At 40.0% G+C, this 27,478-nt stretch overlaps 1 long non-coding RNA gene across 1 annotated transcript; it reads left to right on the forward strand.

Moving 5' to 3' along the window:
• Nucleotides 1–25,841, forward strand: LOC117151596. The gene is made up of 2 exons (XR_004461621.1): nt 1–148; nt 24,883–25,841. It is a non-coding gene; the product is annotated as an uncharacterized LOC117151596 (long non-coding RNA).
• Nucleotides 25,842–27,478: the final 1,637 nt, after the last annotated feature.

Genomic DNA, 27,478 nt, shown 5'->3' on the forward strand with positions numbered 1-27,478 from the left:
CATCGAGCACGCCATTATGATAGTCCAATTACGAGATATTGCCTCTCGGAGTTGAAGTGTTTGAGGAGTGCTGGTCGCGGCGGCGGCGGTTCAATAGGCACTCGAGGAGAGCTTGAAGACCCTTTCACCGTTCGAGTCCTGTCCGATCGTAAGTTATGAAACGCTGAATTTCCTAATTAATTCACCCTTTCGACTCTGACGAGACGAGGCGAAACGTTCGGCTTGCTCTGTAGCGTGGCGAATTTCTTTGTAATGTTATTTTAACGAGGAATTGACCAGGCGAATTCTTAACGAGAAGCAATCGCGTATGGAAGAGAGATACTTATTGGATTTCGTTTAACTCGTCGATTGAGTTGGCTAACACACGACGAATTGTAAACCGTTTTAGGAATAGATACACACAAGGAAAAGTATCAAACGAATCCTTTATAGCAAAGAATGGAGAAATTGGCTCGGTTCTTTGTCGGTAATGTGAATGACGCGTCAAATTGGGTTTCTTTATGGAATATTCTTTACTTTTATAGAAGAAGCGCGATCTGTACGTTTCGTTTTATCAACTAGGTATCACGTATCTTTTTTTGTTTGTTCAAAATACACGTATATTTTTTTAAACTCAAATATAGCGTTCAGAATAATTAAAAAATACTTCGAAGGATTCTATCGTATCAATTAAACAAAAAACTCCTATATTGTGTTATGAATTCCTACGGGTTAGTTATCGAAAAACATATTGAGCTACAAAAAGGATGGGTAGAAAAATCGAAATAATATAATAAACGATTCTTCAATCGTTTTGAATAATGTGATAGCCTTAAAGACGAATCTTCAAAAATATATCCTATATATATTTACTACTAACGATAAGATTTACGATACATTTAATGCCCCTGTATAGTGATACCTGGAAAAAATATTCCTCAAAGACTTACGAGAGTCATAAAAAATGATATACAATACGTTAGCCAGGCGTATCGCTGAACAATCTCTCGTCGAGGTAAAAAGCACGGCAAAGAACTCGTCGTTGAAAAATGCATGCCACGATAATTGGTCAGGTATTCGCGAAGCATTCCACGACATTCGCCGTACGCGCAGATATCTTTTATGCAGGGCGTTTCAACTTTCTTCCGAGGGCGAGTCGCACGGAAACAGCAAAGTTTTGAAGATCTGGATCAGCTTGAGATGATCAGGCAAAGGGGAGAAACAGTTAGGCTAGGAACTCGCGATCGGGACATTCCACGAAACTCGAAGAAGGCAGTAGAATTCAATTATAAAACGTTGAAGCGCGATTGAACCCTGAATGCTGAGGAATTTTAACAACGCCACGTATTTCGACGTAGTGGACGCTCGATTCGAAAGCGCCTCGAGGAATCAGAGTGCTAGTTTCGCTCAGACGCTTTCGTCCTTCGCTTCCCTCTGCTATCGTATCGTTTTTAATTTCTCTGCAATTTTCTCTCGCCTCGGTGAACATTCGTATATCTTTAAAAAAGCAAAACAAAATGTAGTAAATGGTAGGAAAGTTGCGTAAAAATTAAAAGAACTAGAAACAATCTCTACGTTACTCGTCGCGCGATAGTAACTCTGGTGCCGTAGCAAGGTTTTCTCGTTCATCAAGAAACATCGTAATCGAGTTTGCACTTTCTGGAGAAAAAAAGAAAAGAAAATGTGAGATTGCAAAACCAGAAGACGCGAATTCAGTTATCCACGGTGAAAGAAAGGATCTCTGTCGTTTCGAAAATTCTAGGAAATTTCATTTCTGGGATGGAATACTTGCAGTTAACGAATGACTGAAAGTACCCGGGTCAGAGCTGGCTTATCTCGTGCCTTTCCTGCGGCTGGAATATACCTGCATTATTTCCATGGTTGGCAAATGATTATTCAGAACTCGTTCCACGATGATTATTCATGTTATTCGTTTTGCATTTCCAGCATAATTATATGTATACTCGTTCCTAATGGTCTATTTGCCGATCCAACATTTTAAACACCTGCGCGAGATGATTATTGAAATATTCGAATAATTAATTTTCCACTTGTTATTGTTGAAAACCGTCTGCGGTTCCATTTCACATAAAATTTATCCTGACACGGGTAAGAGCGTAAAGCAGCAATGTTTAATCCTAACTGATTATTAGGTTCGTGCGTATGAAATGTTTCTCCGAAGTTTCAATTTGATGGGATAATACTGTTCATTTAATTTTGTTCGATTAAATCGATTACAAACACATAAACTGTGTAACATAGAAGAGGAAAAATTAGATATAAATCGCATGTATTTCATTTGAAAAATCTTTATAATAGAAATGTGGAAAACTATTTAGAATGAAACCGCCACAGCTGCATTCCAAGAACCAATGACTCTTATTAATTTCGCATAACGGAACTAATTAATCGTCGAGAAAGTATATTGAATGGCGTGAAAATTAGTTCGGTTAAACGGTTAATAAAGAAACCACGCGCAACAAAAATTTCATTTAAAATAAACATTTCATACGCGCCAAGTTAATAGATGAAAGATTTAAAACAGCAGCTCCATATTTGCATATAAATTTTAGCGATCAGTTCCTCGAATAAAAGCACTGCGTGTAATTAAATCTAAACGAATGCCAAAAATTTCTCTCGTGAATTTCCATCGATCTCAAATGAAACGAAAAATTCCTGTTCGAATTCCGGTCACATAATTTCATCGCAGAACATGTATTGTAACGCAATTATCGAAGCTTTCGGTCGGAATTTTTTTGTGTTTCGATCTGTATGCACATGCAGATGCGTCTTTGTGTTTCGCGAGGTTTTCTGGGTCGCGCGCAATTTGTCCTCTCGCGACACGGAAAAACCAGATGTTGCAATCTGCGACCCCCTCGTTTCAATTTCACGAATATCGCCAGGTTCTTACTCGTGCGACCTGAGTACGCGAATAAGCACGTCTGATCCGTTTCTTCGCTCTGTTCCACACCTTTGTCCATTCGCTATGCGCGAAACTTTCGCTCCAATGTCGCTATTATTAAAACTCCACCAACCTGGTTCATGCGAACTATGGAATCGAGCTTCTGTCTACAGACAAGCAAGTTGCAAAGTCGTTTCGAAAGACGGTACAGGCAATTTTCAGTGCGGGTGATCCTAGCGTTGAAATGTACAAATGGATATTTTGTGGTTTCATCGGAAAAATATTTGAACACTTGTGGAAACCTACTTCGAATATATCGTATTATTACGTATAATTAAAATTAGAGACAAAATTATAGATGCTATTTGTGAATCACGAATGATCACGTTCGTTTCTAATTACAGTGAGATTTCACAGAGATTTGTGATTTTCCGTGATTGCTTTTCTCTCAAACCATAACCATTCTTTACGCGCGTCACACAACCTGTATACTTTGTATTAACGATATCAAATGAATGTTACGACAGGAATCGAAAGGAGGAATTGATATTTTATTCTTTGAGATATCGATTCAAGATAAAGAAAAGAAAAGTAAATTATTTTCTACTTTTAATATTACAGTTACAAAGTAAATTTACATTATATACAGATATTTTTCTGCAAGCTATATTGTAGTGTTTTACAAAAAATCAAGAATTACGACCATAGCGAGCAAATCTACTCGAGATAAGAAAATCATGTTTATGGCCGTGATACTGGTCACTATGATTTTATAGTTCATCTCTAGTTAAAATAGTCTAAATTCCAAATAGATTTCTCATAGTTTTAATGGCAATAATAATATAAGGGCACATATATATGGTGTAAAATATTTAAACATGAAAATTATGATAGTAAGGGAAAGTTTGAAACGTGACCTTTTTGTAGAAAAAGACGAGATGAGATGAGAAGAGTAGAAAGGGTTTTTTCAAGGAACAACATTTGAAGGAACAGTAGCCCGATTCTAAGTAAAATAAATACCATCTTTTATTAACACAACATAGAAATCTACGAAGCGGTACGGATTGGTTTCGACGAAACATTCGAATACATATACATGTACTTACATATGTACCAAATATGAATTCGTGAAATTGGCGCCGTATGGCTTACAGCAGAGTCGCTTATGGTGCAAATCCGAGGCGGCTGCAGACCATTCAATAATCCCGATGGAACTTACATTTTGACGTTACATTTCCATTGTTACTGTTTTATTGTTACATCAAATTCCCAATCAAATTTTGCCAATCCGAGATTAGATTTACATTACTACGATCCACAGATATTTCGATTAAATAGGTTGATGCATATGCAACGTCGTTAATTTAACCATAGATTTAATTGAAATAATTCAATTAAAATAATACGATTAAGGAATTGTTCGGCTTTCTCCTTTATAATTTCTTTATTCTGAAACAATTTACGCGTTGAAAAGTTATTCAGGTATGCGTTTGAAAGGATGTGGCTATCTCCATTCGTCTTCTGCGTGTCGCTTTACATGCAGAACCCATTTATTCATCTTTATTTTTCCAACTTTCGCTACGTGACGAATAATCATAGAATAGCTTTACGAGATTTCATTTGAAATATTGCCCCTCTTTCTGTTTGTCGTGGATTATTTTTCATATAATCTCTCTTAAAATATTATCGTCTTCTCTTGATACTGTACAACTCAAATATTTAACCATAACATGGTCCGCCATGATACCACCAACGTTCAACCGACCGAAAATTCTCTTCCCTTTATTAACTTTCAACCTCGCTATTGTAAATAAGTAATTAGAAAGAATGATTGGATTAACCTATGAAAAAGCCACTTTTCACGTACAACCACGTAATCCTATACAATCCAAATATTTAACCATAACATCCCCTTTTCCAAGATCTGGCCACGACTCAGCGTCAAACCGACCCGAGCTCACGACGAACGTTAATCGAATCAAGTATCCCCAAACAGCATCAAAACTCCATCAGCCTGAAAACCGGAGACCTGGCCGAATTACTCGGCATCCCCCTCGAGTCGGACGACTCGCCCTTTCCGCTGTCCCGCAGGCTCGACCTCGGAAACCGATGCGCCTTCCCTGTACAGGCAAACTGACACGGTTGTCAGCCGCAAAGCCCGGTTCTTCCGTTTCTTGCTACGGGAAACGCGACAGGGTAATTCTCGGGCAGAGGCGTCTCCTGTTTCGCAGATTAATATATCGCGACAGAAAAGGAGGGAGGGATTTGGCGTCGGTGGCGCGGCGTTTTCGTGGTGGTGACGCAATCAAGCGGCCTCGGCTCGCGGCTTCTCCGCCGGGCGAACGCGGCGTGATTAATTAATCGCAAATGTCGTATCGAAATTTCCGAAATTACCGGATGCAGTTTGCGTTCCGGCGCGGAGCACCTGGCGTTAGGAGGCAGCGTCGATCAACACACAGGGAGAGCAAGAGGTTGCGAGCGAAGAGGGAGGTCTGGGAACTTCAAGGGTTTCGCCAAGTCGAAGGAGGCAGGAGTCGGAGCCAGCTACACCGGAATCCGGGCGCGCGCTTAAATATTAACAGTGTACTCAACGGATACATTAGTAACGCGGGAACAACTTGTATATATACACGCTATACAAGAGCGGAGGTACAAGAGAAAGAGAGAGAGAGAGAAAACGAAGAAGGGGATACAGGAAGCGTGTACAAGTGTAGGTAGATACAGTTTGGATCTCCTGCTCGGTTTTACCTAACGTCTAGACTCTCGACGACCGTCTAGAGGCGGTTGTGGGAGGTTTAGCCGAACGCCTTGTGTGACGGAGTCCTGGGTAACAAGAAACGTCAAAGGAACTCTTGGCAACGGCTTAGAAACCAGTTTGTGCGCGCCATCGGAAACGTATACCGTACAAATCGACAAATAGCGGTGCTTGGGTAATCGCTGCTATCGAACATGTTTGCTTTCCCTTTACGTACGCGCGTTCGCGACCCGAGAGTCCGTGAAATTAAAAATTCGTCAGTCAACAGGAATAGATACGACATACCTTTATAGAATCATTTCGTTTGAGATTCGATTGAGAGATAAGACGTATATGATTCTTCTTTTACTTCTTCGGTTTGTTCCTTTTGAAGCGTGTTTAGGTCGTGGGAGGAAAGGAATTGGCAAAATGTCAAAAAGCGAGGCAAAGCCATACGACATGAACTAAGCGTCGCCCTCGAAAATGCCTACAAATTGCACGCAGTCTCTGAATTATACAGACGGTTTTGCGTGCACCGTACACGAAGTTTTGTAGCTATATAATTCAGTTATCATAAGCTATGCCGCTTAAGTTACTACCACCGCCAGATGTCCAAAATTGCGGTACACGCGTGTATATTTCGCGGCTGGTTACGCTTGCGCCGCTACGTCTCGCGGAGATGGCTTAATAAAACAAGCAGGGATCCGTGCTCCCGAATAAAATCGTCTACACAGCCGCATCTACCGGTTTAATTGCAACTACTAATATTGCCTTAATCAGCCGCTGCTACCGCGACTCGCGACCATTCCCTTACGAATATCTTTCTTCCTGCGGCACGCGTTTAATTGGCATATTTAACGCCACGAGAAAAGCTAATATATCTGACCCTTAATGTCTTCTCTGTGTTTCACTAATTACCTAGAAATCCTCCACGTAAGAGGACTTTATAAAAAATTTTACGAAAAGAAGATGTTTGTGCATTAAGATTTGAAGCTGAATCTTGAATCTTTTCTCTTTCCAATTGTGTTTTCCGCGGTCCTTTCTCTTTCTAGATATTGGGAAATTGATCTTCCGTATTATTTGAATAGAAAAGAGTTCTCCAAAGAGTACGAAAGATTGAAATACGTAGAGATGACAAACACTACTAAAAGTTACGTAGGACAATTTGAAAAGGCAACAAATATACCAAATGTATCAGGATTCGAGTAAGAGAATCAAGATTAAAGCAATGGCGTTTATGTATACAAGAAAAAACGAACAACCAAGACAACATCGATTACCGAGCAACAACTCAAGAAGCATCAGCGCAGCGTGAATACACGTCCGCATCTTTTTGCAACGATTTTTTACCAAAGACACTCATCAGTGGAACGTATCACCGTAACAGAACGTTCCCGCTCTTCCTTTTTTCTCCCTGACAACGTGAGACACACGAGTTACGCTCGACGACTTTCTTTTTCCCCCCCGTTCAGCAAACGACGTTGAAACGAATTTCCGCTAATTGCCGGTTTATTGGCCGCGCGAGAGCTGCGCGAAAGAATGGAGACGAATTATTTCAGCCAGGCCGGCACCGACGACCGATCGTTATCCTGTGTCGGTATTGATTTCATTAATACCGCGAACCGGCTACCTGTGTGACTACCGCGCCGCGAAACAACCGGCCGTCTCATTAAGCCGGGCGACGACCATTTTAATCTTTCCACTTTTATCCGGTCTCTGTGCATCCCCGGCGAACGTCACCGTGACGTTTCCCAAACGAAACACGAAACGCCATTGGCAACGGTGACAAGCGTACGTCTATTCGAGTTACACACCAGAGTCCAGGTTTAATCTCATTTGCCGCGGAGCTCGATGCGAGGATCATCCGGGAACACGGTACCGCGTGTTCCTGCCTCCGTCGCCTTTTCGATCGCTCCGAATATTGCACAACACCCGACTAACGGGACAAATGTCCCGTGAAGCGAATGACACCCTTGGAGGATGACTGAGATTGTATAAGAATAATAAATTTAATAGGGACATGTCGGATTTTGGTGAATTTTTATTAGAAATTGGGGGATGATCGTGTTTAGTAAACGAACTCTGTTACTAATTTAACGTTCTTGAAAGTTGATCTATTAAGGGTAGGTACACGATACGATATTTTCGAGTTAATTGCAACGATATATCGGGTTAAATTTTCCGGCTGATTTTATGTTCCGGACAAAAATTTCGTACTTTTTCAATGAAACTCTCATCTTTCGAATTAATATTTCATTTATGATACATATATCTTCTTCGGTTATTAATATACTATAGTATACTATTCTGTGTTATGTAGCTATTACATTAATACAGGTATAGTTACAGGTATTTCGTAGCTGGAATACTAAAATTTATTGTAAAACGTTAAAACATATTGCGTTTATGTATTTACATATCGTATACAGCTCTCTTTACTATGCTACATGGCCAGTCGAATATCTGCATTTTTTTAAGTTTCATTTTTATTAAAGAGATCAAATATTATACGAAGGAATAAAATATTTTTTATCCAAAATATCGCTATATCGTCGATTGGAAATCTGTACTTGCAAAGTTTGATTTTCACTGGAACTCGAGTTGCGTTTAATATCGCAAACGACGAAATTAGGCATTTTTTCGCTAATATGTCGCAGAACTTAAGAAATTTGAATATGTAAAATATAAAATATTCCGTGGAAGGGTCGTAGATAGAAGGGAAGTTTCGAAACGTAATGCACCGGAACCACATGTGGAACGATAAGTTGCATCACGATACGCGGTATACCAGAGGCGCACAGATTATTCCGAAACATTTGCGTACGAGTTTCGAGTCGCGAGCAGCTACTCTAAATTGCATCAGATCCCGGCGTTTTGCATGAACTCGCTGAGGAATCAGTTTAGCTATATATTCTGTCCCCATACAGTTTTCGTTACGCAGTGATTCGAGGTGGATGGCCACAGAATCTAATTTTGATGGTAACACTTGGTCCTAGTCCAGTGAACATTATTTTAACGAGACTAGAGATAATTGTCGTGATATTTATAGAGAAACGTCAAAGCAAGACACTTTGAGATACACTACAATTGGAACTTCAAATAAAATTACTCAACAAGAGACGAAATCTAATTGTAACTCCAAACATAATATCTCGATGCACATCTAAACCAAATAATCAAATGTTAAATCATAAATCAGACAAAACTTGGTATTTCTAAAAGCTTTATAAAGTCAAAGACCAGTCAACTACCGTCTAAATCTCATTTTCCACTTGCACGAACTTCCATATCTGCACTTTTAACTCTAATTGTCCGTCATTTTTACTATTCGATTAATCAACATTTAACAGACATTATCTTTTACAAATATGTATATATATTCTAAGAATATCTTTACAATTTGTAAAACCCTTTCAAATCTCAATTTCTCCTTTGACAATTTTCAATTGGTATTAATCATCTACGTATTTCTAGCTTCCTCCCTTTTCCTCTATTATAGATAAAATACGAAAGTTTACTTGTCATCATCGTGAAAATACATCAACGTCGAACGCGTCACGTCGTCTATGAAACTTCGTTTCATAGGAGAAAATCATAAAATTTCGATGAATCGTTCAATCGCAAACCATAATAATTTACAAAATATCCTGGCGCCATCGAGCTGCTGCATTTAGAAATTAACGAAACCAACTGAGCCTAATATCATTAACCGATCGTAAAATCTGTAAACCGGTCAACTTGCCCGTTAAAATTCACAAATTTGACTTTGATTAGCCATGCAATCACGTTGAATCATGATCGAAAGTATCATCGACGCGGCTAAAATCCACTGCGCGCGGACTCGTCCTGGAATCTCGACGCGCGGGAAAGAGGTACGCGACAAATGGATAAATCGATTACGTTAATCCAAAGCTATCGACCTGCGTTAGGGGTTTATCTGTATCGATTTCAGGGCGCAGATAGAGAACAGAGTACGCGCACATACGTATAAATAATGCCGCGCACATTAACAATCGGTAATAACATACGTGCCTCTGAAAGCTACATATGGGAGAGGGGCAGCAACCGAGGGACGCAAATATTAATGATCGGTCCCCAATGAACTAGGAATACATAATGCCTATTTGCATGACACCCGGACCACGCCAAGCTTAGTTAATCATTCGCACGCTCTGATGTTTGCTGATTCGGCATTGCTTACACACGCGTTCCCACAAATCAGCCATAGGACTCGCTAATAAATCGATGGTCATTTAATACTTTATGGAATTACTAAGAATGGGTCCCGTACGGAGTGTACTTAGCTGATTAATTCAATTTTCGTCCCTAGTACGTTCTCTCCGAGATTCTCTCCGATCGTAGGTCCCATGTTGTCCCATAATGAATTTTACAAAGGAAAATTCGAATCGAGCTGAAACAACGATCAACAGATTAAAGATTTTTATGAATCTGAGAAAAATGTGAAGTTGTTGCATGGAGTATGCAAGTATATATATTAATACATTTAATTTGGTAATTTCTGTGCCAAACATTAATCGTGAATTCTAGCGTTAACATAAAGAAATTCTGGGGATATAGGGTCGATCGATTTGACTTCTGGGTCAATCAAGAGGCAACGTTTAATTCTTCGCGTGTATTAAATCGCCAAAATGTACTAGAAACTGATAATCGAATATTCCAATAAAAGTTTTAACGTCTTATTTTACCACTTAGTTTTACCATTGACGAGTATGATTGATTCACGAACAATCCCATTCTCGGAATTAAATATTGATCTGTATTGTAATCGATTAAATTTATATAGTATCTCACCTGAAATAATGAATCTTATGAAAAGTGCTTGCAATTCATATCGTGAGAAATTAACAATTAAAACGTAAATACTTGTCTTCTATCTCACGGTAGAATTACTGACGAAGAGTAAAGATATATCCGATAAAACATTTTATCCTGTGTTTCGTGTATTCCGATCTGAGTAATTATATCGTATACGTAAACGCGTTCGTATCACAATCGAGCAGAAATAAACAAAAAAAACAGGACGTCGGTGCTATATCCGCTGTTTATTCTGCATTCGACTCACGTAACGTAAAGTAAACGGAAAAACTGGATGGAAATGTTTGCTGACATCATTAAATATTAATTCTACATTAATTTGCCCTCGCGTTACGATTCGTATTTACAAACCAGAACGGAAAAAATATCAGTAGTTAATTCTGCACGGCCGAAACCAACCCTCTTTTGTCTATCCAGCTCGATCCTCCATATTGAGATAGATCGAAAAAAGCCGGTTTGATGCATTATAATTCGTTATTGTCGGTTGACAGAGCGACAAAAATATCATTTCATTCCTCGCGTGAACGTCGGTAAACACGAAATGGAAAATTCCTGTTCCCTTGTAAAAAAGAATTTGTCAGTATTTACCATTAATATTGGAAAAACGACTGTGTGTTTCCGCTGATTTTAGTATTACTTGACGAAGATGCAAAGGAGAAAATATTAAACACGCAAGGGGTGAATCTCACAAACGTATATAGACAATTATTTCACAACGAATACAAATTGTATGGAGGCGGTGTTAAAGCGAATAACATCAGGAGAAGTGAAACTAGAGGACGAAAGGATAGGAAGAGGGAAAACAGGATAAGAAAGGAAAAAAAGAAGGAAAAAACGAAAGGATAAAGAAAGAATTTATCAGTTGATTGCATTGTTCGCTGCTTATACTCTTTTCAGGATGAATTATATCTCAGTTTGTAATCCATCATACAAACATCATAATGTCGTACGTATATCAAACTTATCGCGTATGTGCATCACCGTGTGAATAATTCGACTTAATGTTATAATTTACACGCAACTTCACTTCCACTAACTGTAGCTTCTAAATAAAAACAATTGACACACAGTAAAAGCTCCTGTGCAGTAAATAGAGTTTCAATTGTATTCAAGGTCTTTTTTCTTACCATTTGTTCGTCACGTTATGATCAAACGTTCATAGAACGAAACAACGTTCTAACGAGTGAAAAATGCAGCGATAACGATCGCGAAACACAGGTTGGAGGCAGGAAACGGGGCCAGAAATCCCGGCGATTTGCACGCGATCGTTCGATTAGTGCGCAGGGACGCGCGAATCTCTCGCGAGTCCAGCGTACCATTTTCAAAAACGAGAAGCTACGAGGGCCGGGGATGAAACGAACAAACAAATCGAAGAGGAGACGCAACAATCGAGAGATAGGACGAAAAAAAAGAGGTAACAGTAGTAGAGGACGGAAACGAGATCGAACATTTATGCGAGAACAATTGATACGGTTTTCGGCAACAAATTCGATAACGTGTATCACGAGCGCATGAAGTGGCGTTATGCGCGTGGCGTAATGGCCATCGAAAACGGTACGAGGGAAAAGTAATCGCGCCCTTTTTAATTACCTACCCTCCGATAAAAAGGGAACAAAGGTGTAAAAATATTTACGAACAAACAGAACGACATTGAGAGAACGTCGACAGCTTGTATCGCTATGCGGAAAATTATTCATAAATGTTTTACTTGACAAAATGTCGAGTCCCGCTACAACCGCCATCGTATTTGCTTTATTTATCCTGACAAAGAAAGGAAGGAAAATCACGCACGTGCAACCCTCGTAAGTGTAGAATTTTAATTGGCCCACGACCATGCAATTAATTCCGTTAGCTCCGTTATTTATGAGGTCGACGCCAGTGCCGATTATCGATAGATATTTGTCTAACTTCCATGGAGAATAGCTGACAAAAATGTCTTTCTGTTTTTTAGTTACTCAACTGCGTATGCATGCATATTGTCACTTCTCCCGCTGCAATGTACACGTATATTACGTCAGATCGGTGGACAATTGTACTTGATTGTCTGTTATCAAATACGTAAACGATCATGTGCACACATATAGCAATGTGTCTATAAAATACAAGAGTGAAACGTAGAATGAAACGTAAAAATTCAAGGATCGCGGCAAGATAAATTAATACCGACACTCAACCGGAGTTGTTAAAAAATGTTAAACTTCAGATAGAACTACAAGCGGCAAAATCTAAATCGGATTGTTGGACGTCCGATTGAAAGTACTCGTCCACGGTACCCGAAGAGGCCTCTTCGCGGAGAACTTTTCAGCGTCCGGGAATTAGCTCGGCCAAAGACCATCGGACTGAAAAGCCGTGCACGAAATTCCAGCGAGGGCTCGTAATTATTAACTCCACGGGCGTAATCTCCGTGTCGTAGAGGGAAAACAAAGCGAAAGCTCGTGGTACAGGGGTGGAAAACAGACCGGACTGGACGATCAAAAGAACTTGGTCGGGAAACGGAGGAACGATGGTTAAGTAAATCTTTTAGCTCTCCGGGAACCGCAAGAATTCCTCGAGTCGTGGCCAAGGGAACCACAATTTTCGCCGGTGAAAGAGAGAGAGGAAGACAGAAAGAGAGGGTAGAAATAAAAGAAGGCCGCAGTGGTTGCTCGAAGAAAAGAACCGCAGGACCAAGCTACCACGGGGGTTGGCTAGTCCAGAACAGATGAAACCGGCCCAGGTTTCAGAAACTGTACAGCTCCACGACTTTTCTCCTCTTGTTCCGTCGAGACGCGACGATTTACGTAGGACAATTTTCACGTTTCGCCGTAATGGCGGCCGATGGTAGCCCTGAGGCGGTAAGAATAGCCTGCGCTCGTGAGAGAAAAGTTGCGTAAAACGAAGCTAACGGTCTCCACGTCGGCCTCCTCGTCGTTGGAAAGCTAAAGCTTTCCCGATGCTTTTGATGTGGTCTTCTGAATAGGACTCTCCACATACGTCACTCGGAGTCTCGTTTACCGTGGCGCATCCCATGAGAAGCAAGAGAGCTTACCTGGCCCGGCCACTTTGATGCCATCCGATGGGGACCCCGGGTTTGTTAGAACCAGCCACTCGTTTGATGTGGCTAACCATATTTACCGTGAAATTGAACATGCGAGAGGTGAGGAGCCACCCCTCTCGTTCAACATTTATGCGCGTCTTCGCGATTTTTTTTTTCCGCGAGGATCTTCCTCGCGACTGAAGTTGGATTACTGCATGGATGTGGAAGGATGTAAATATAAGGGAGGAATTACCTTGGTGTATATGTAGCGGTGTAGGTGTTAAATTTGCAAGAATGTAATTATCTATCGCGGGAGAATCAACAACGTGAAATTGGAAACTTGGGGCAACGACCACCGTGTACGTTCTAGCACGAAAAAGTTTTCCAGCGAATGGCGAATTTAAATCAACGATGAGAAAGTAGAGACTTTGCTCTTTGTAAAATATACGCACAAAGAGGTGATTCTTTTTTCACGAAATGACAATAATTCGATGATCGACGACTATTTGACTATAAAGAGTCAAATAAAAATTAATGAATCAGAAATATAGTGGAAAAGGATGATAACGATTGGAGAAGGATCTTCTGACCTCCGAAACTCGTTGACGGTAAAAGAAGAAAAGTATTCGTATGCTCGTGAGACCATGGTTCGCGTATGGAAAGAACAAAATCACATTTTTACAAATTGCAGCCTCGTAAAAGTTCGGTTTGAAGAAGCAAGAGTCCACCGGAAACGACGTCGTAAAACGTAGACCCAGCCGCTGACACCGGATACCCGAATGAAATTCCGACAGGAGGGCGCGTTACCGTTTCGAAAATGCTTTCTTAAATCCGTGTCAACGACGAGCTTTCCGCTGCAATGGACGGTGCACCTGGCAGTGCCGATACGTGGCAACGCCCGTGTAACGAAATCTTCCTTCTCTCTCTTGGCGAGAGTTTTATCGGGATCAGTGGCGCTTTTTCTGGATCTTCGGTTAGCACGGTATGTTTCATTTCACTGCGTCGATTATGACGCATAAAAACGCCCAACCATTAACCCTGCCGGATGCGCGATAACGATTATTGTTGCTTTCAAAGTTACGAGCCCGGCTCGCCTACCAAAAGTCATCTCAGTGATTCTCCACTCTGTAATTCCAGGGGAAACGTTGTAAGAAATTTTATAGATTTGCTTTTTTTTCTTTTTAAAGAAGAGAGACTTATATTTAGCACCCGATTGGAGAAAGGGAAGAGCAGGGTTAATATTTGAAATTAAAATGTCGATTAAAATCCGATGTTCTTTCTTTAGTACAGTGAAATTTTATTACGGTGTTGTATCGTGCTTGAATTGCGTTCGTTAGTGTTCGTAAGAAATTGAAATTAACTCTCGTAGAAAGTCAATAACAGTATTTTTAAGCACGGTGTTCCCGAATATCGATGTTTGGTTGAATCAAATGTCAGGCGCTTCCCAACAAGAAACGAACCAGTCGAGATAATTGAAAGATCGTCGCTATTTGCTTACATATTTTAGTTTAATGATTATTTGGGCTTAATCTTTCTCATATTATCACACAAATAACATAAATAATATCATCTAGCTATTGTAGACAGGATATATCGCTATTAGCCTTTGGAACCACAAATCTTCATCATCTTCCACAATCCAATCTAAATCTTCCACAGTTCAAAACCTTCCTAAATAAAACCGATCGCCACGAAAACTTATAAATTAGTAAATATTTTTCCACGTTGAGCTTTCGCCTCTGAAAGCTCTAAGCCAAACTTTTTGGTGTAAAACCTTTGAAGCGGTAGCTTTCCGACCTGAAGCTCCCAAAAGTGAAAGCCTTCGATCCCAAGCTTTTACCACAGCAGTTTTCCAACCTTGAACTCGACGAACTCCGAATGTTGGCAAATTTTCAGTTTCATCCTTCGAATTCGCTTTCGGTTTGAGTTCTCCTATTTCTAACTATCGTTCAAAGTGTATGCCAGTGAAGCTTTCAGAAGCGCGGGGCTTTTCGAACTGAGCCGCAAGCAGCTTAGCGTCTAGTTGTTTCGAGGCTTGGATCGATAGAACGAGCCCCGTCCACGACCGAAGACCGAGAAACAGCAAGCCATTAAGCGACTAACACCATTACGTGCTTTTTCTCATGAAAATCACGGCTGACCATTTATTTTCTTGCCCTACGTTTGCCACGCAAGGGAGAACGAACGATCCCATCCACTCTTTCGCGAAAGTATCGTCCAGATAATCGCGTCGAATTATCGCTCGGTAGTTTCCTACCACGCTTTACGCTCGTTAACCTTTTTCTCATCTATTGACAAGATATCTCTCAATCTGAGTTTCATTCGAATTTTCAAACAAGATGTCCCATATATTCTTCGACGTATGTGTATGTAGTAGGCAAACTGTCTCTCAAATCTTTTACCGTCGTAGGCTTTCGGTAGTTATGAAAAAGATTCTAGTGCACTTATCAATGTCTGTACTACGTTACGCAATTGATTGTTGAAGTGCACACGTTTAGTACTTTTCTCAAGAGAAAGAAAAATCCGGAGAAGTGGAACTTAAGGGTGAAATTTCAGTTGAGTCACGAGATGGATCGTAAAATAGAAAAATTCTCGAAACGTTACGTCCACAGAAGCTTCATTTTCCCTTTTTTTTTTAAGACAATATTTATATAGTCCGAAAAATATTCTTGCTGCTGAGAACAAAAGAAGATCGCTCACCATATTAATGGTTTCACGTTAATCGACGATCTGTGTGCAAATTGTCAATAATCTTTGAACGAAACAATATTGAAAAAATACATTTCTAGAAAAAAGAAACAACTTCAAGTATTCTTATATTAATCCACAAAAAGGAAACATTTCCATTTGATAGACACCTTAAGACCTTCGTACTGTACTGTATGTTATTCACAAACGTGGAAGGATTAATGCGGTGTAGATGAAGCGAGAAGGAAATAAGACAAACAGATCTTTTTAATTAACAGAAACCAATCGAAATTCGAACGCGTGCACAGGTATACAGATGTTGGATAGTGGGCACGTAACAAAATATCCTTTGCCTGGGAAACCGCGGAGATATCGAATTTCCGCAGAAATAATATGAGCCGGGACAAGCTGCGGCCCGTGTTGTTATTGAATTATAAACCCGCTTTTCCTCCACACCACGCACAATATCGCGATACCGTGGAGGGTAATCTAATAATAGAGCAAGAATAACTATTATTATTAGCGTACGGTACTTGGTTCTTGGATAGATCATGCATGCAACCTAGGAAATGTAATCAAACCCGTCCGTTGATGGATCTGAAAATCTTGGAATTTAGGTTGACGTCTCACGATCGTCATCCATCATTCGATTAACATTGCTTGCGAATTAACGAAGCGGTGCCTAATTCAGCCTTGTAACGTTACCGGCTTAAGTCCCGTGGCAAACGTACAGCTGGAAACCTTAACGTGTCAATCTTCTTGCGATTCGCTTAACCCAGATACGTCCAGAAGCCAAAAAAAAAAGAAAAAGAAAAGAATCAGTTCAAAGTACTTAATTTTGTTTCGTGATCTCTCAACATTAATATTCCTTTAGAAGAATAACGTAGAATTAATGTTCGTAGAATTAATTAATAGCAATCGAATTTCACTCGAACGAAGGAGAAATAAATCTTGAAGGGAAAAAGTTACGAAAAAATATGGAATATTTCTGAGAGACGAATTTCTGAGATTAGAAAAATGTCTAAGTCGATTCCTCAAATCAGAGCAATTTCGTAACAAGAATGAGATAATACGAAGAACCGAGGAAAATCCATAAACTTGCCCCTCCAAGTACGTTTCTTCTATGATGATAATAGGCAGAGACTCGTATCGTCATTGAGAACACAGACAGTTAAGCGAATAGCAAGAGATTCGAACGTTGAAGAATACAACTATTAAGGACACATTAAAAGAATGGAACTATCGACGATTGGATAGAGGGGCCATTGGCGCACGGAAATGGCCAGGGATGGGGATAGAAACGTGAACGGGGAACGTTTTCGGAACCTTCGATACGCGACGACCGGGTTCCGGGCTATTAACCATCGAAAAAGGGGACATTTATAATAAAAAGCCATAAACCACAGCGAGGGATGGCGAAATGCCACTGCAATTGGTAGGATGGCAGAAGCTAACCTGTCCGGGGTGTCCCGTGGAAGTACAATGGCCGGTGAAGGGGCGATTTCGAGGCCTAGTCTGCCAAGTGGTGACACAGGTATAATAATTCGGACCGGTCGGTTAGACCCCGACATCGGTTAAGTGGCCACAGATGGCTGAATACGGCACCTCGATGCATTTACAGGCCAAATGATTCACGCTGCAGAGGATGTTCGACGGACTTAATTAAGCGGAACCACTTGCATCCACGCCATCGACAGACGATAGTCGCTTCCGGTTTGCGGCGAACCGCCTCTAGGGGAACGTCTCTTTCGAGATGGACACGTGGTTCGATGGTCTATGTTCATGTCAGGTTGCAACCGGCTGTTTTGTGATGTCTTTCTTCGCATGGGTAACGCGGAAATTACATGGGGCGAGGAAATAATGACAGTTCGTGAAAGACCTTACGAGGATGGCGAGAGATTTGACGTATGTTTAAGGATGTTTTGAGAAACTGATTCTCACGAACGAAGTGTGAAAAAGATTGACAGTTGATGATAGAGGCTATATAAGGGTGTTGAGTGATTTAGACTAGGATGTTTGAGAAGAATATTCCGGGGATCTGATTCTCGTGGAAAAAGTGTTTGAAATATTGACAGTTGATGGTAGAGTTTATATAGGGATGTTGAGAGATTTGAAGTAGGATGCTTGAGAAGAATATTCTGAAAATCTGATTCTTACAGGGAATATGGGGAGAAAAGATGCAGGTTGGTGAAACAGTTCGCGTATAAGGACGTATTGAGAGATTTAGAATAGGGTGTTTCAAGTGTATAGCGTGAAAATATAATTTTTTCATTTTCATGTTTCGATAAAAAGGCATTTAATGTTTAGGATTTTTTATCACGACAAACTCAGGTCAATAAATTAAGGCTGACCAAATATCATTTGCATTATTTGGGAATTAATGTAGACAGGCGGGAGAGGACTGGCGTTATGCAAATCACGTGGTGTTGTTGGGGGAGGATTTCGTTGTAAATGCGTTATAATGCGCTTTGTTTAAAACGAGAAGCTATCAGTGCATATTTCCAGGAAATCCGTTGTAGAGGTATGGGTACCGGTGATAATTCTAAAGAGTATAAGCTCTCTATAACCGAGTATCGATCAATTAAGCGCGACGAACGACACTTAAATGTTCCGAGCCACGTATAATCGGCCCACTCCATTTCCGTTAATGAAAATTTAATAACCGATTTAATAAACGGTCCAAATCGAGCGATTTTCATCGTGACTTCCACGACGACACACTAACGAACATCGGCGAGGAAACCTCGGATGGTCCCAGTGGTCACTTTAAATCGGCAGTTCCGGCTTTTTCGAAAGCTCTGAAAGCTGACAGAATGCAAGGAAGGAAACAAACGGGCAACATAAAACGAGAAAGAGACGTTGCTCGACGAGAATCGAGGAAAAAACAATGACGATTCGGTTGCAGCAGTTCTGCAACGCGTTAAATAAATATTCATAAGCTCGCGGCTGTCGAATAAATTGCGAGTAAACAGTCAGGTGGTTCCCACGATATGGAAAACTACTGGCAGTTCGATCTTCCGTGACCATTTTTCGAACAATCTGTGGTAAACTTGCGCTGTTTCGTTTGGAATATACGGCAGGTCCGCTAACATTTTGGATGTGTATAATAAAGCCGAAAGGAATAGCGTTAGAGCAGTTCGAACGACACGGATTTTTATTTGGAGAGATATGGATAAAGTTGGATGAAAGAATTTGAATGATTTTAGATATCAAGGATCTTGAAAATCCACAAACAAGCTATGGAGCAGGATGTTTATGCAGATTTGTGTTTACGAACGTAACTAAAATTTGAAATCAAAATAAACTAAGTTTGTTTCATCCCGGAGATATTATAACGAATAATTTACTTTGTATATTTTATATTTATATATTTATGCATATATATGCTTATTTAGTTTCGCACTTTTGCAATTCAAATTTCAAATGCATAAATATCCGCAGTCTATTCATAACAATACAAATACGGATCGTGTGCATCCCATTTTGCTTATTAACTCTTGTGTTTCTAAAATAACGCAATTCTATTATACCGAGCCTTGCAATACAAATTTTATTTCAATCTTTTCATACTTTTAAATGTCTGCAAAACGATCTTACCCAGAGGATTCTTTCAGATACTAATTCTTTCACTTTTAAACACGTCCTCGGCAAGGATTTTTAATAAAATTTTAAAAACGTGATTGGATTCGTGACATTAGCTAAAAATTCTCGATCGAACAAAACGAGGTGCGGAGATTAACGAAGAATAAAAGGGTACACGCGATTGAACACGAACGACATCGAATTTTGCCACCAATAAGAGCGCAATATCAGCCGGAAGCGGGAGGCAAAATAGCGAAAGCAGAAGGCTGCGACTGACTGCCGTTGGACGTGGCGTTAAGTAGCGACAATAACAATAGGACATGGCGTGGAAAGAACGTGTAATGGGAAAGTAGATAACGTGATAAGTGGAAATAAAACGCGGGCCGGTCAGTTGCGTCCTTTTACACGGTTATTATCGTCGAAAACGAGGAACCGTGCACGCCACTTTTTCTACAGCCTCGTCATTCTAAATCGAGTCTCGATCGGTTCTTTCCACGTAATTATTTTCCAGATATTTCAACATATCGTATTTATCGTGCATCCCTCTAAGTGTCTGACAATTGTCTTTTTTTTTAACCGTTCAATAGCTTGAAAGATTTTCAAGATAACGATGTATCCTAATAATAAAAAACTAGACTCGGAACATGGTCATTCGTTGCTGCATGATTTAATTACATACAATTCTTAATACGAATACAGATATATTCGTAAAAATTTCTATGATGCAATGAACACATTGTTGAAGAAAAACAACAATCGAGCATATCAGAGTTTCATCTTTTTTTTTCTAGAGAAAAATGAATATCGACGAGAATCGTTTCTGTCAGGGGGTCTTCGAACGTTAAATAAGAACTAAAACTTCCTTTCTATTCTCACAGTCCTACGCAGAATAATTTTAAATATTTATATAGGAAAGATATTGTTACGGTAAAAGTAAAGGTATCAAGGTTCGAAAATACCCAGAACAAAGTTCCATGATTCACGATACGATTTTATAGAATTAATTTCTCGGATAAATGTTCCCATTACAGGCCATTAAAGCGCGGAATAGCAGAAAAGTTCACAGCCGACCGATTCCATGCGAGAAGTCCGCGATGACAAAAATTAGTACACCCATTAAACGAATGGGATCGGTTAAAAGACCGGAGAAAAATGGAATGAGCGCGTGGCGTGGAGAAATTTGGAATTTTATCGAAATCCATCGAAGCCACTCCAGAGGGTGAAAAGGTAGAAACGGGTGAATTTTTGTGCGAGAATGCACCGTCTGCTACCCCTAGCACGCGCGATCGACCGTCTTCCCCATTCATGTGTCACCGATTCGCATCGGTAAATTGCGGCGATTCGTTCCGCACATGTGTCCAGATCCGATGTCCCCTGTGCCGTGAAAGCTACTTAACGCGATGATCGATATCCTTCCGATTCAATCCGTGAAACGCGATATATCATAGCGAGGATTCGCCACGCGAGAAGAAGTTAATCTGTCACAATGCGAATTCATCCCCGTGCGACTTACACGTGAAACGATACGGTCCCTGTATAATTACGTTCTCCACTGGAAATCTAGGATAGTTTACTGCTTTCTCCAATCGTGAATCTTTTAACAGAAAGCAAGAAAACTAATTAACAACCGGTGAAAGCTCGCGAGAACTTCAGCTGAATAGCAATGAATAAATTAAGAGGGTAACCCATGCCTGATAACGAAAATCATAGATATCTTCAGCAATTTTTAAGTGGAAACTCGCGAAGCGTGTAAATTGAAAATCAGGTTGAAATGATTTATCGTGCATATTTGGAACGACATAGGTGTATCTTTTATTCAACAGAACATCCGCGCTGCAGCTGTTTCACGGTAAGAGGCACGCACGCTTACTACCACACGATTTAAGAACAAAAAACTATGAATTCACATGTACGTGAATATTTAGACAAATGGATTCTTATGCAGGTGGTGAATATTTGGATGCGAAGTCTCAAAAGTTTATACATAATAATGTCGATAGCATATAATTCGATATATTCAATGTAATCTGTGTTATAATCCATATTCTTTAGGACATATCGTATGCAAAATATCGCAAAGTACGCGATAAAGGTCGTAGACATTTAAATAAGTGGCCATTTGAAAATCTTTCGACGTAAGAAAGTTCCAACGCAACCACTTTCTTTCAAAAAATACTCAAGAACACCTATGATCTTCACGCGCCGTTAGAAGATTCTCAGGATGATTTCTCGCTTCGAACGCGTAGTTCGTGTTTTCCGCGAATTGTTCATGGAAATCGTCGTGAATCCGGTGAGTATCGAAGAAGACGTGCACGACGATGGAACGGCGCGGAAAGGAAAAATATCACGGTGGTCTAAGGACCGGATGAAAATAATTCAAGTCCCGAGGGGGCCCTTCGCTAAAATTACCAGCCTGGCCGAAGTATTAAACTTGTTAAGATATTTAGAGCCCTATGGAGATTCGCCGTGAATTACGACGGTAAACGGGCGAAAGGCTGCGTAAAATTTCAAGGCGTCGCCGTAGGAGCTTGATAAAAACTCGGCCGTTTCTGGCCGGGGGCCACCGCGAAGAATGTCTGTCGCAGCCAGCGAAAGATCCCCTGTTTCGTTATTTAGGGACAAAGCCAGGCCACAGAGATAACTTAAAGAATGCAAATTTTAACGCAGCAAAAACCTTGAAACTGTAAAAGGTTCACGAGCTTTTCGTTTATAAATTTTTATCTAAATCGGTCTGCGATTTAAATTTCGTAGGGCTTTCGACGATTTTAGATTGGGAGGATCAACTTTGAACAAATGGAATGTAAACAATGATACATATGTAACTTGATGGAATGTCATCAGCTGTTCGAAAGGGAACATTCTCCGCGTAACTTTCGTGGATTTAACTCGTCGAATTGTAAAGAGGATTGCTGTAACCATGGAGGGGATGGTATTGTCATAACGCGAGCAGCTAAATTCGAGACCTAGTTCTTAAGATTGAAGGGAAACTTTCTCAAAAAATGATCGTGAAAATATATCTTCTGAAAGTTGGAGATATTTTTTACGAACACGCATGATCGAATTTATATCAGGCAATATTTCCTTGCGATATCACTGCGAGAACTTTGGACGAGGAATAGCTGGAGGATGCTGTACGCGCGAAAGTGATTCGAGCGGAAAATAAAAAGCATTTGTTCGATGTTCAACGTGACGAGGGTGAGACATAGCTATGTTTATAGGGGCGCTGTGATGTTTCAAAGGAAACCGACTGTTAGAAACATCACGTATATAGGATGGATCTTCAAACGTTGCGATAAGTTACGAATAACCGAAGCGCCTGATTTAATGACGAGTTTACGGCCTGGAATATATAACGGGCTTAGTCAGAGCTCAGTTAAACGTAACTTCGCAAAATGAGCCACACCCCTTGCTCTCCAGTCGTATTATCTGCAACCATGAATTATGCTCTGCATATTGGCTGGACAGATTTTATCTTAATCCTACTGTTCTTTCGATCATTTTGCTTTTATATTAAAATATTTCTTAACAATAAAGAAACTATGCACGGATCGTTGTGAACACGTACGATTTCTCGTATACTTGAATTTTTCTCAAATATTAAACGCTGTTTGCTCATTAGAATAAAAATGAATAATAAATAAAAGTCCGCGATCACATGGTAGATGAAAAATCATTAAAGATGGAAATAATTCTCTATTATTAAAAGCATTTCTTCGTTTCACATCTGTTCTGATTATTCGAAACGGCGTCTAACAATTTACTCTGGAACGAAACGGAATTAAAGGAAATAGAAATGGAGGATTGAGCCGGGTGAATATGTATTCATTTACTGGGCAATATAGTTCTTGTGGAGTATTTTGTTACACAGAACTCTGGTATTTTTTCGTTATTGGAACGGGCATCGGGAAACGAGGAGGAAAAGGGGAAAAAAGAAATTGAATAATTTAATAACACGGAGGGAAAACAACGAAAATAAAAACTCTTCCTTTAGAGGGAACCGTGCTCGCGGAGTAGGTGCATGATTTTTTCCTTTGATTTTTATTCCGTCCTCTCCTTTCGATCGGTGCGCGCGTTCCTTTCGCGCATCCGCTTATGGAGAGCTGCACTCGAATAGCGGGAACAAGGCAATAAGAGTCGAACGAGTTAGAAGAAGCAAATTGAAAAATTTAATGGCGTATCGAGAACGACGCAACGGATGATACGGGACGACCTGGACGACCTGGAATGCTACGCGAAATATTCTGCCGCGTTTGTCTCTTTCTGTTCGCACGGAACGTCGTTATAGAAACGGAAAAAACGATAATCGTGAGAAATTGAAAAATGGAGAGCCGGCAGGGTGCATATGCGGGTTGAATGGAAGAGAATATTGTTATATTAAAAATCTAGAGGTACATATATTCCACAGCAGAACAACAAATAGAAAAACATGAAACAAAAAATATACGGATATTCTACGATGTAACAGAAAATATGTTTATCTTTTTATTGTTCTGGCTGCAGATATTACAACGATAATATCTATCCATTAACGAGAACGAAAATTTAGAAATAATTCTGTAATATGAGACTGTACAAGTTCTGTTTTCTCTGTTGACGATATTTCAATCGTTATTAAAGGATTACAAGAAAAATTGTAAAGACGTAGCAGAAAGATGGAAATTTATCAACGTTCTATTCTATTTCCCCCGATCTCACACTGACTCAAAATAACGAAATGCTTGGGGAGCAAAATTCATCGAAGAACCATCTACACAGGAATATCATAAAATTAGATCACCGACTGTGAGGTAAATACGCTTACAAATCACACGAAACCAATCAATTACTCCGAACTTAAATCCTATAGTTTCTCAAAACTTGAACGCTAATCATACATTCTAATATTAAAACTAAGAATTATTAATGCAGTTCGATCTCTAAGTGGATCACACATGTGTACGATAATACACACAAGTACGTACGTTATCAAAAAATAATAATCATTATCAAAAAAAAATAAAATCCCCTCGTAAAGGAGAAAGTATCAAATGAAGAACTCCGTCGACCATTTCCGAATCAACAGCGTCCATTTCCGTGGACAGAGTCGCCAAGTTCCCTCTAACCAACGGTGGTCGTCGACGTTTTGACGAGCGTTTACCGTTCCAGGTTAAAACCTCACGCTTTGACCCCGGGCTGGAGGACGGGTCACCAAGGAAGCAGACCGTAGACAATGAGAAGAAGCGAGTTGCTGCACCGGCGGTTGGTGGAGGAGGGACGAAGAAACGGTAGGAGGACAGAGGTGAAACGTTGAGAAAGAGAAAGCAGAGAAACCACACGGGTCGCGGGTAAGCGGTAAGTTTCTAACGAGAAGCATTAGCGGAGTGGACGAGGCGACATCAAATATGTAGATAGCGCTACGGGGAATTTCTCCGGAGAACAAAGTTGCTACAACGTAGCTCCGGACTCGGAAACAGAAGGAGGTGAATATAAAGGGGGAACAAGGGGGAGGGAGAGTGAAGCCAACACGCAGAGAAGGGAAACAAGAGCCACACGGAGAGAGAGGAACGGTCTTGCCTCATCCTTGGAAGGCAGCTCGCGGCATCAGACTCCCTTGTGGTGCGCTTCCAACCCTCCGTACGTCGGATAATAATGGGAAAAGCTGGCGAGCTACGGCCCCCTGCACCGTAGCACGAATTAAGTCTGCGGAAACGCCGCCGCGTCTGGAATTGATTAACCTTCGTAGTTCACGAGACCAGCGAAACCCTCGTGCGTGCTGCACGAGGCAGTTTGGATGCCCATAGCCTTGAAGAAACGATGGATTTCATAGCTATTGCGATGTTTCGCTGATGTTCTGGGGATTCGAGGTTTTAGGAGTATGATAGGGGTCGTGATATAGTGAGGTCGTAAGATTAAAGTCAATAGTCGAAGCACAGTGGAACTTTGTTTATATAGGGTTACCAGGATTTGGCGTGGATCGTTTTGGATTTGTAATTATGTTTAAGGTTGTCGAAAAGGGATCGAAAAGTCTGAGAATTTTGTGAGTGAATGGTCATAGAAGCTGAAGAAGAATATGTTGTTTAATTGCGTAGAAACAAGAAGAAGATACATACGAATATTTTTCTACATTTATTCGTCATTTTGTTATGTAACTTGAAGATGAAGAATCTGTTAAGGAACAAACATAGTTCGTTTAATTGGAATTTTCTGATTTATATAATAGCCTGATTCTTAGATAATGGATTCAATTAACGGGAGGTTATTTAATCGGGCGTTAATTGGAACGAAGTTAGAACTTCACGATAGATTGTAACTATATCAGGGCAAAGAAATTGCTAGAGGAATGGAAGAAATTTTTTATACGCAGTCAATGTAATTCATTGTTACGATTTGAGTCTTCCGGATCCTCTAGAAATCGTATCTGATCTTTCACCAGCATAGCTTCTCCGTGGGTTGAATGACATATTGATATTGGTCTATATCTGCTGGATCTCGATATTTATATATTTATATACTGTGCTCATATCATGGAACATTGATCACTAGTACGCGAATATTTATGGGAAATTTATACGTGCAGAAATATACAGAATACACAAATGCAAAGATATACGAAATATCCAACATAAAAACATTCGTTACAATATTTAGTGTATAAAAAAAATTTCTATTCAGATTTTATATTTTTACTACTGTTCATAAAAATATGAATATGCATAAACATCCGCAGTTTATTGATCACCAATCAGATTTTTAATTGGCCAACAAAATAATTTTAAAAAACAACGTTTAACCTACTTTGTGCAATATATTCCCACGAAAAATAGTTACATTACAACTTTTTTCGTTTACGAATTTCTTGAAATATTAGTTGCAAGTAAGTGCAACATTATTAATCACGTGTCGTTTAAAGTTCACAGTCCCAAGATACAATCGACACTGTTACTCGATAATTCAATTTATAACTTTAATATATCGTGGTCCATACTATGCTATAGTCCATTTGATATTCGATAAATTTTGTAATCCAATCGTATCGAACGAAATCGTGTCTTCTAGCTTATGATTTTTCGGCGGACATTGTTTCAGCGATTCAAACAACGAGGCTTCCTGTAGTCGTTATCGCGGCAATTTTCAATTCTACCCTTTTTCGTCGCTGCTCCCCGATGACTTCATCAGAGCGTGGAACGTAACGAGATGATGCGCCGACACAAAAATGATCCATGTAACGTTATTCGCGTGCACGGCCACGTAAAAAGCACAGGACCATTTCGATTCCGTTCAATCGTTCATAAAGCGGACCAGTTTACCGTATCACACTCTACGCGAAAATGATTTTCCCCTGTATTTAGGAAAAATATTGTCGTCCCGCCCTGCATCGATGTTTCACTATTTTCCAACACGGATATTCCCAATATCAGCGTCCCCTATTTTTTCTTTTTTTTCGTTTAAAATAATTTACAAAAGTCCTTAATTCCCTCAGAATGGATTGAAATTTTGTTTAAACTTGATTAATAGTAATGGATTTCGAATTAAAACAAAGGATACCTACACCGAATGTTGTATGGCGAGAGGGAAACCCGTAAAACTCGGTGGAAACGAATGATACGACGTGCAAAATTCAGAAACTTTTTCAGGAAAGACAGACGAAACTACGAGAACGGAGTAGTTTTTACATTAGCACTAACCAACCGGTTAGCGAATGATAATGACAATTTCCATGAGAGAACTTACAATCAACCTCGAACATTGCATCGCATTATGC

This window comes from Bombus impatiens, unplaced genomic scaffold (genome assembly GCF_000188095.3).
Source record: "Bombus impatiens unplaced genomic scaffold, BIMP_2.2 scf_0317, whole genome shotgun sequence".
NCBI classification, from domain to species: domain Eukaryota; kingdom Metazoa; phylum Arthropoda; class Insecta; order Hymenoptera; family Apidae; genus Bombus; species Bombus impatiens.